The sequence below is a fragment of the Bos grunniens genome, chromosome 20 (assembly GCF_055505025.1).
Source record: "Bos grunniens cultivar Pamir isolate PY7600 chromosome 20, Bosgru_T2T1.0, whole genome shotgun sequence".
Lineage (NCBI taxonomy): Eukaryota > Metazoa > Chordata > Mammalia > Artiodactyla > Bovidae > Bos > Bos grunniens.
In genome coordinates this window covers 62,816,458-62,826,772 of record NC_141184.1, presented here as the reverse complement: position 1 = coordinate 62,826,772, position 10,315 = coordinate 62,816,458, and the positions used below count along the sequence as shown (strand labels likewise).

Genomic DNA, 10,315 nt, shown 5'->3' with positions numbered 1-10,315 from the left:
TTATTGGAGAGCAGAGCGCTTCTTAAACCTCACAGTCACCCAGAGTTTGTTCCCCAGTATTGTTACTGCTCTACAGGAATCAGTTCCTATCCCTCCCATTCTCTCATGCTCTTCTCTCGCTTTCTCAGATTCTCCTGCTTGTGTTCCTTCCCATGTCTACAAAGGCAGGAGAGAGAGGAAGGCCAGCAGAGGGCAAAGAGCACCAGAGCTGAATCAGGAGACAGAGGAGCTGTTTGGGTTTGGTCACTGATGTGTATGACTTTGGGCAAACAGTACATTCTTGTCTGGGCACCAGTGTTGTCATCTGTAGACGGAGTTGGGTGCCCCCAGGGCAGAAACCCAATGCCACATGTTGTGTGGGTATTGGTGCCATGAGGATGCAAAGAATAAGTCTGTCCTGGCTTTTACAAACTTACTGAGTAATGTCATATTCTTTATGACACGCACACACACACATATATTCAGATAGAGAGATAAATTGATAGATAATTACTGGGGGGAGAAAACTGGATAAATGAAGGATCTTATAGTCCACTGAATCCAATAAAATCTTGCAGAGAGAATGAACCAGATTCATCCTTTCCTTGAATCCACTTGACCTGCTCCTTGTGTTCAGGTGTGGCGCTCCACCCCAGTTTTTCACCATTGATTGAAATAAGGAAGCACTTCAAGCTGGTTTTTTTTTTTTTTTTTTGCCGCCACAACGATCTGCGGCTGGTTCCTGCTTGTGGCAAAAAAACGATCTTAACCAGATGATTGAAGGGCATGGGATACACAACACAAATCAGAACTGTAAACCAGGCTTATTCCTGAGTGAAACACACCCTAAACAGAGCTTGCACTCCCTTTGCACTCCTAGGACCCCCTAACTGGGTAAAGAATAGTCCCACCATTATCTAGCTCCTTGTAGTCAACCTCCCATTCCTTTTCAAACTTTGTGGATGACTTACCTAAGGCCTGTGCAATATTCTGAAGACAAATTAGAAATCACCTTCTGGTTTTTCCAGAGGTGACTAAATCCAAAGAGCGCTAGGAAAGTAAAGGACATGAGGACATGATGATGTGAACAACAGTTCTGAGATAAGTATGTCCAGCAGCAGTGTGGTGAGTTGCTGCTGCTGTTTTTCATCCATCAGCAAAGATGAAATCTTGGTCCTCTGCAAGAGGCTCAGCGACCAATGCATACATCTATTGTTTGGTCCTGGAAGAACGGAAAGCTCTAGAGTCAGGCTGAAGACTTGCAGCAATGCTGATGTTTCACAGAGCCCAGAGAGAGCCACACATTCGGGCTGACCTGTGCACGCCCGGCCTCACAGGCTGCGGGTTTGCCTTGGTTAGCATGACAGACCGAACTTTCCCTCCATCAGAGTGGACGAGACGGATTTGTTCCCCTTTCGTTGTGTCTTTTCTGCAAACTAGATGCCAGGCTGCAAGCTCAGGAGAGTCTGCCTTTCTGGAACACCATTTGTTTGGACAGGACAGGCCAGTAAGGCTTTTCATCTCTTTAAAGCTCCCAGGGCAGAGAGCATATTTGAGGAATTCCTTTTTTCAAAGTTTTTTTTTTTTTTGCCCCTTCCAACATTTTGTTTAAGAGAAAATGAGATGTCTATCTTCTGTTTCCTTATTTTTTTTCAGGAAAGCAAAGGGTTGTTGACTTCCTCCCTCTCCCCTCCCTTCCTTCCTTCTTCCCGAAGGTACTCATCTGAGAAAAAGAGAACGAAGTATTGTTCCTGTTCTCTTTCTTAAGTCATTCGAAACACTGTCCCTGCGAGTTCTTTAAGTTCCCTGCAATCTGTACACAAGGAGGGAGAAAGAGAGGGAGAAAGACAGAGAGACAAGGGATCAGGTAAACCTCGGGGGCGGCTGCAGCCACTCAGACTCAGGAGCTGGTAAGTTACCCACGCAGTCCTTTCTACTTCCATTTCAATGTCCCTGCGATGGATGTTGCTGTGGGCATCTTCCACAGAAAATGCCTTACTGGGTGTAATCCTTAATCAAAGGGTGTGACTGAAGGATGGCCCAGAATTGAAGCGTGTATGTCTTTTTTTTTTTTTTTTGAGTGAATACTGATGTTCTGCAGGGTTGAGCCTGGCAGAACTGGACATAGAATTGCACTGGGCTAAGAAGGACATTGTGTTAAATCTGAATTTGGGCACAGATAAGCTGGTGGGTTAACCAAGAGCCACTGGAGTGCCGTGTCTCACTGAGAATTTGCTCTTCCTCAGTGCTGTGTCCTGGGAGCCTTCTCAGGGTGTCTGTAAAGAACTGTGGTTTGCTCTGGGGATTTTGTTACCCATTGTCTCGATGGAGGTGCCTGCTCTTGTTCTTTCCTTTTCATTCAACATCCCCTGCCTCAAAGAGGACTGTTAATTTGTGACTGTTATTCTGCCTCACTGAGGCAGGAGGAAGAAAAAGAAGAGAATGTCACTTTGAATTGTATTATAAGCAGGGGTGGGGTGTGCTTATGTGTTCAGGCTCCACATGTGGGTTGAGTGTAAATTTATTATCCACTGTCAATTGAAGATGTCATCTGCCACACAAAAGAGGGCAAAGATTTAGGGGCAAGCAGCTTTAATTTTGGAAAACAGCATGCCTGTAGGATAGGGAGATTGAGATCGATCACTTGCGTCAGTAAGAGTGAAAAACCCAGCTAAACACTGAAGAATGTTTATTCAGTGCCTGGTTTTTTAAGCCTCAAATAGAATACAGCAAACCAGTCAAGATTATACACACAATTAATTTTTAAAAGTCTATCTTGCTTCCTTTAGATTCATCAGAAAGTATAATGTTACAAAGAACTCATCATGGCAAGCCACAAGGGAGTCAAGATCACATTGTCAAAAATAGACCAGCGAGGTTGCTCTGAAAGACTGTGTATATTTACTAATATTAATCATCCAACCCAGAGAGGTGTTGAATGGCCGAAAGACAAAGGACAGGCAGAGGTTTTTTCTTATATTTATTTCTATGAAACTTACTGATTGAAGTCATCTGGGATGTGAAGAGTGTAATAAAATTAGCTGTTCTCTCGTTTATAAATTAATTTGGCCGGACTATGCATTAACCATGCTCAAGTAATTAATCTTTATTTAAAACTGAGCCATCTTAATAGGAGTAAGAAAATATGATAAAACTGGACTATTATGTGGGTTTTGTTCCATTAGTCAGACTTCTTTTTTCTTCTCCTTTTTCTCCAAGCGACTTTCCTTAGGAGCACTATAAAATGAGCAATGGGAAAGAGGTATGATAGCGTTTTCCTGCTTGTGGAGGCACAATTATACTACTAATAATTGAAAGTGGTTTCTAGCTCCCCTCCCACCTACCCTTATTCACCCTGTTTCATAGATCTTCAGGTCAAAAGGTAGCCGGGACCGATCAGCTTGGGCATTTTTTTTTTTTTTTTTAATCTTTTATCAGCAAATGTGACTCAGTAGAAAACTCAGGGCTGCAATTTTTCGTGCTTCTTTCAGTTTCATTTTTCCTTGATAATATATTTAATTTTATGCCCAGTTAGAACGACATCAGAGGATACTATCTCATTTGGGTTATTGAATAAAAGCATCAAATGCAACACAATACGAAAAAAAATGACAGCAGAGTCACACTGACAAGTTAGGCAAAAGGTGGATCTGCCTTTGGCGCAGAAAACAGCCCCTCCTGAACCTGTGTCTCCAATGTGGCCCAAGATTAAGGAGCTCAGGGTAGGTTCTTTACTGTAAAAGAAAAAATACATATTCAGTATTTCCATTTGAGTTGTTAAGTCATTGCCATGAGAATGTTGGATACTGGGGGAAAAAATGCAGCTCCCTAAAGAAGAAAGTCACTGACAAGCTTAGCCTAGTTGCTACCAATCTGTCTTCACTCAATTCCAAGGAGTGAGTTGGTATTTGTGGAAACTTCCAGTGTGTGATTCTTACTCGGAGTCATCAGAGGCTCTTCTGTGATATCATTAAGGAAACTCCAGCTTGAAATGAGCCAGAATTTGACACACAGAAGGTTGCATTAATTAATTTGCGCCAAAGCTGTACATATAACTAAACCATAAATTTGCTGTATAAATGTTAAATCATGTTAGCATGTGTCCTGTGGGCTGATATGTGAATTAAATGCGAGCAAGCAGAACATCAAAGCACAGGCTTTGTTGTTATCCAAATCTGGGTTGAATTCCAGCTTTGTCGCTTACTGTCTGACACTTATTTTGGCCAGGTAATTAACTCCTCTAAGCTGCAGTTTCCCCTAACATAAAATTGCATCTATGTAATCGAGTTGTAGTGAGGATTAAACAAGATTGTTTATGTAACACAATTAATACAAAGTGTGGTAAATAGTAGGAGTCAACCCATGTCAGATGTGATTTTAAAGTCTTATATTAATACTTAAAGGTACTGTCTTTTGAATGCAGAGAGTAGAATGTATACACTATAATTTGTATCAGATCCTTGATCAATACTATACCAAGAGTCTGTCAAAAAAAAAAAATCATCCCTCATAGCTTTGGAGTTGGGCACACATTGAGTGAAGCTATCCTGAATCCCCAAATCTTGCAAAACAAAGGAAAGCAGAGTTTAATGTTTTGATGTTTATCTCTGCTGATGGCAGAAACAGCCAGATTTCGCCTCATTAAAGTGCCAGCTGTGTTCAGCAGAGGAGGGAGTAGGGGAGAGCTTGTCTTGGGATGAAAGCCTGCAGTTTTCATCATGAAGAGACTGCATGGTGTTGTGGACGTTTCATTCTCCCTTTCACCCACTTCCCCAAGATCGTGAGCTCTGAGTTGTTGATGACCTTTTCCCTGGCAGTGGAGGGCTAGAGACTTTTTTTTTTTTGGAGACCATTGTGGCAGTTCGTGACTCAGCCAGAGACGAAAAGATTTGAAGGGACATGTTCTCCTCACAGTAAAGACTAAGCACACTCAGTGACCCCTCTCCTCAAACATTTTAGCGGCAAGCCACCGATCACCAATAAAGAGAACACGGGTGTCACTACTGTGGGTGTGCATGTGTGAGAGAGAGAGAGCTCCAACTGCTATTTTTCTCTCACTCTAAACTTTAAAACCTACATGCTAGTTAGTCTATCCAGTAATAATGATACTTAAACTTAGTTAAACTTCCCTCTCCACTTTACCAGAGCAAAACACAACCACAAAAACGACCAGAAATCGACCACCAATGTCCTGAACCGTTGAGGCTCCTTTGTTAGAGTCAGAGGCCCTCATACAATAGAGACTCACTTGGAGAACTTAACCTTTGGAGAGTAGATTGCAGCTGTGTTGTTCTACCCTGAAGTGCAAAACAAGCGTCTTCTCAGGTGGCTTAGGATAAGAGAACAAAGACCAGACTGGAGTCAGAGCGCTTCTGCCAACCTCTGCTGCCCTCTCCACGTATGACCTGACAGGTCTGCACTTGCTTGGACCTCGGTTTTCTCTGTAAAATGATGAAGTTGGATGACACCAGTGACTCTCAAGGGCGACTGTGTGTGTGAGTGTGTATTAGAATTCATCTGGGACTTGTTCACACTCTTCTGCCCACTGTACTAGATGATCTGTAAGACTCTCATGCTGACATCCTGTGATTTTCTAAAATGGGTGATCACTGTTTTGTTCTATCTTCTTCAGGATTGCATTGACGTTAAAATGTATTTTTACATTTTTGTTCTAAGAACCATACTTTTAAGCATAATTCCTATTCGGCATTGGTTGTTCTCTTTAGAAATTAGTTTCAAATATATCAATTGTTATTCTAGAAGCTGTTAGTTTTATGGAGTAAGGAATATGCAACCAATCTGATCAATATTCTATAATAACATATATTATAAAGAGCAATTACTTACAATTATAAATATTGGAATTCTATATGAATAGTGCTTTTTGATTTATGCATTTATATATTATTTGTCTCTTATAGTGAGCATGCATTCTTTCTTTAATCAAAGAAAACACAGATACTGTTTTCATATTCACTTTAAAGAATATAGATTCTTTAAATATAAGATTCTTTATATAAGTTTTTTGGTTTTATTTTCACTTTTTATTTTGGTTTTATTTTATTTTGGTTTTATTTTCACACAATGTGTGTTTTGCTGAGCCTTTATTAGAAATTAGATCCCTGTCCTTAAGTTAATACTGACATGGAAAGGTGAAAGATTGATAATGGTGTTTGAAAAATCAGCATCCACAAGTCATGTTTAATCTGCTATCAAAAGAAAACTTTGTGTGGCTAATAAGTAGAGCAGCGATGGATATAGCTCTCCACGTGACAGAGAGACAGCAGATACTTTGATGTGCACTGTCAGAAACAGCTAGCCTGATGATGGCTATTCTTTTTAACTATTCAAATATCAAATGCATTTAGATAAAAGAATAAGAGCTTATCTTCATCAGAAGTTATGTATAATACATAAATTCACTAGAAAGTAAGCATCATGAGGACAGGGCCTTCTTTTGTTCACTGCTGTAAGCATACAGCCTAGAATATATAATAGATGCACAAAATATTTGTTGAACGAATGGTAAATAAGTGGGCTGTAGAGTGAAACATGCCACTTTTCGTTAATACTAAACACAGCAGTTAGTAAGTTAAAAATCAGGCAAACTCTCTGGGATTCTGGACATTGCCAAACTGCCGGCTTGACATGTTTATTCCCCACCTGAATTGACTGAATGGCTTACTCCTCCATCACATCCCTGGGGCTGCTACGTGTATAGTAATGTGTCATCTTGGTAAGGACCCTACCCACTTGTTCGTGGGTGATAAACATTTACCAGATGCACAGAAAAGACTGTTGGTTGCATTTTGTTTTCCATTTCTTTTCTGGGCAGATGATGGGTTAGCACATTGTTTTTGGCGAGAGAGAGCGTGGTCATTTGTTTTTCCTTGACTGAGGCAGTCGTGAGCCAGGATTTAGCCTTGTAGGAAATGCTCAGTGCTCTCTGGTTTTTACAGGCAGGGCTGTAAATCCAAGTTAAAGGGATGCCACTTGGGTTGAGTTTACACAAACATGAAGGAGTGAATTCAGGGAGGGAAACATGATATCCTTGTGGTGCACAATACCCTTTCCTTTATATAATTAGGCACTGGAGACAGCCAAAACGAACAAATACTGGCCTGTGGCAGTTTTGCACTTACATGGCAAATGTAAAAGTGGTAAATATATGTATAAATGTGATAACAACTTTGCTGTCTTAGTTGTTAAGACCTCTCATTGGTAAAGCCTATCTCTTTGGTGCCAAATACCAGGACCACACAAAGGAATTCTTCCCCTTCTCTTTCCCTATGATCTGTTACGGCCCCACTTTGACCTTATTCTGTGATGACCACTGGTATTAATGGGGAATGAGATAACCTCAAGAGCACCACCACCACCCGCAGCATTTATGGAAGAGTTTTTAGCAAGTTTGGGGCCTGCCAAGAACTTTACGTACATTATTTCACTTAACCCTCCCATTCTAAGAAGTAGGCGCTGTATTCTCCCCCACTTTAGAGATGACGAAAGGCACCTACCTTGTTTAACAGGTAAGCTAGAAAAAGTAAATGATTTACGCAAGGTCACTGAATTGATGTTGCTTGTTTTCAGGTTTCTCATTAAAGAGGAAGCAGCTGATAACTTTTTTTTAAATTAAGTATCCCTTAAGGTGTGCATGCATCCTCAGTCATGTTGCTTTGTGACCCCCCCCCACACACACACACGCAGACTGTAGCCCACCAAGCTCCTCTGTCCATGGGATTCTCCAGGCAAGAATGCTGGAGTGGGTTGCCATTTCCTCCTCCAGGGAATTTTCCTGAACTAGGGGTCGAACCCACGTCTCCTGCACTGCAGGCAGATTCTTTACTGCTGATCCATCGTGGAAGCCCATCCCTTATGGCAGTGTTCCTCAAATGTAGTCAACCAACAGTGTGGTATCACCTGGGAATTTGTTAGAAAAGCAGAATCTCAGGCTGTATCCCAGACCCCCTGAATCAGAATTGGCATTTTAACATGATCTCCATATGATTCAGGTGCACATTCATGTTTCAGCAGCACTGCCTTAGGGTTTTGATCTGTTGTATACACAGACTGACATAGGTCCCTGTCCTATGGAGTTACAAAGCCCTTTCATAAACTCTGAACTTGTCCAAAACAGCATTACTCCCTCTTGGATAATGGTGTTACTGGACAAACTTCAAGTCTATTCAGCTCTGAGCAACATTAGGCATGACTTTTATGGTCTCAACTAGCAATGTGATACCATACAAAGGGACCCTGATAATCTCAGAGAGTAAAGGTCTGGGGTATTGTTATTCAAGTGTGTTCTGAGAGCCGAACATCAGAGTCACCGGGATAGATTCCTAGACACTTCTCCAGCTCTGATAAATCTGGGGAGGGGCCTCAGAAGGGAGCATCTTCCTTGTGGTATCAGCTTGTGGCTTAAGGAAGACCTAGCAGGGGCAGTGACAAGTATGGGGAACATCATTCCAAAAAGGTGTCCAGCTTTTTCAGCAGTTTGAAAAAATATTTAAATGCAATAGTACAAGATAGAGTATCTCAGATTATCTTCTTCCAGGAAGAAGAGGTATTCTGCCAGCTTCTTCCTTTGAAAGCTAGAGGACGGGGACAAGAGACCCCCTGCTACCCACCTCTGGGAAAAGAGGGGCGGGTCCCCAGCATCACCGCCCAGGAGCAGATGCCAGCACACACCCCTCACTCTTCCCAGTTTGAAAGAATCCTTAGAGCTTCCTCTGCACTGGGGACTCACCGTTCTGGCTTAGAACAGAAATCAAGAGGGGGCTATTGTTGGAGGGGTGGGGAAAGGAAGCCGGGCCGGAAGATTGCAAGGGAGAGGACCGGAATAGCCTCTGGTTGGCTTGGGCCCGGACAAAACGCCTCTGCCTGGATGGAGGTAGTGGCTTCTCCCCCTTAATCGAGCCCCTCTGGCCCTCTTCCACAGGAAGTGTAGGGAGAGAAAGAACTTTGAGTTTTCGGTGCTGTTTTATGGAACACCCACCACAAAAGCCACTACTTGTCTCTTGCTGTTTTTCTAATTCAGGTGGTTTTCTTCCCCATAGCATAGTGGAGCTTCCTCTCCTTCCCTCCACACCTAGTAGCTTTTTCAGTTAAAAAAAAAATGTACAAAGAGGGATCTTTCTTATCCTGAAAAATGTATGAAATGAAAACTTTGAAGGTGCTATAAGGAGCACCATACTTAATCCATCAAGGTGGGGCTTCTGAACTTTTAGAACCTGAACTCTTAGGGTGAAGAACAAGCAAAAAGCTCTACAAGGTTACTTCTCGGTATATCCAGAATCCTAGCCCCTACTGGATTTTTTAAGAGAGCGGGGCAATCGTAGTCTTTCTAGATACTTAGGAGATGGCCAGTACACAATGCAGCAAGCAAGCTGCTGTCTCCTCCCACATGCCCACAGCTCCTCTGCGCCCAGCGTTGTCTACACAACCCCCCAGGGTGGAGAATTCTTATCTGCTGGCTGTAGCCTAGGCCATGAGTCTTAATGAGGATGTTGGAGAAGGAGAGAAGAGCCTAGGTTTTGGAAAAGAAGGTGCAGCTCAGTAATACATCATTTTGGTGTGTCTGCACAAGCTTTAAGTGCTCAGATGTCTCACACTTTACACTAGCTCCTCTTGCTCTTTTGGAGCCTCCTAGGAAAGGAATTGTGGTATCACATACTTGATGTCTACAGTTAGGAAGGACATTCAGCTGTGAGCAGATCCTACCCCAGAAGGATTAGGATAGAAAGTGCCAAGTGTATTTGCCTTCAACCAATGTGGATTTTTTGGGAGACAGTGTTGGTTTACTTAATAATGTGTTATCTCTTCTGTTCATGGCACATGTGCTTTACACACATGTGTATAAACACAGATACATAGAGACTATCCAAAATCACTGGCTCTTATAAAAGGAAACTGTGGATTAACCCCTAATTGTTTATTTGACCAAGAATGTAGTATCTGATTCTCAGTCCCCTGTACTTTCATATAGATTTACTATTGTAATTAAATTTTTCCTAGTGATGATAAAAAAAAAGATCCCTGAATTTTGTTAGCTAGTGGCAGTGGAGGAGAAGAGAGGACTTGTGTTATTGCAAGAAATTCATAGTGTTCCATTAACTTATTGTGTGTTGATTTGAGAATGTTATTAATACAGAAGAGAAAGCTAAACTCTGAGTTAGTGATAGAGGCTTGAATGTGCTCATTGACACATGGACAGAAGGCAAGTGAGTGAACCTAAAAACATATGGAAATTTAATATATGACAAAAATAGCATTGCATATCAGAGAGGAAAGTTAGATTATGTAACTAATTGTTGGGACACCTAGAGAGAAAACC

General features: G+C 41.8%; 1 protein-coding gene across 1 annotated transcript in view; it reads left to right on the top strand.

The window, feature by feature from the left end:
- The first annotated feature begins 1,559 nt into the window (after nt 1-1,559).
- ZNF366 (zinc finger protein 366) overlaps nt 1,560-10,315 on the top strand; it is a 64,366-nt gene continuing 55,610 nt past the window's right edge. Inside the window, exon 1 of the mRNA XM_086361069.1 lies at nt 1,560-1,889. The gene's annotated coding sequence lies outside the window, so the exon portion shown is untranslated. The remainder of the gene's footprint in view (nt 1,890-10,315) is intronic.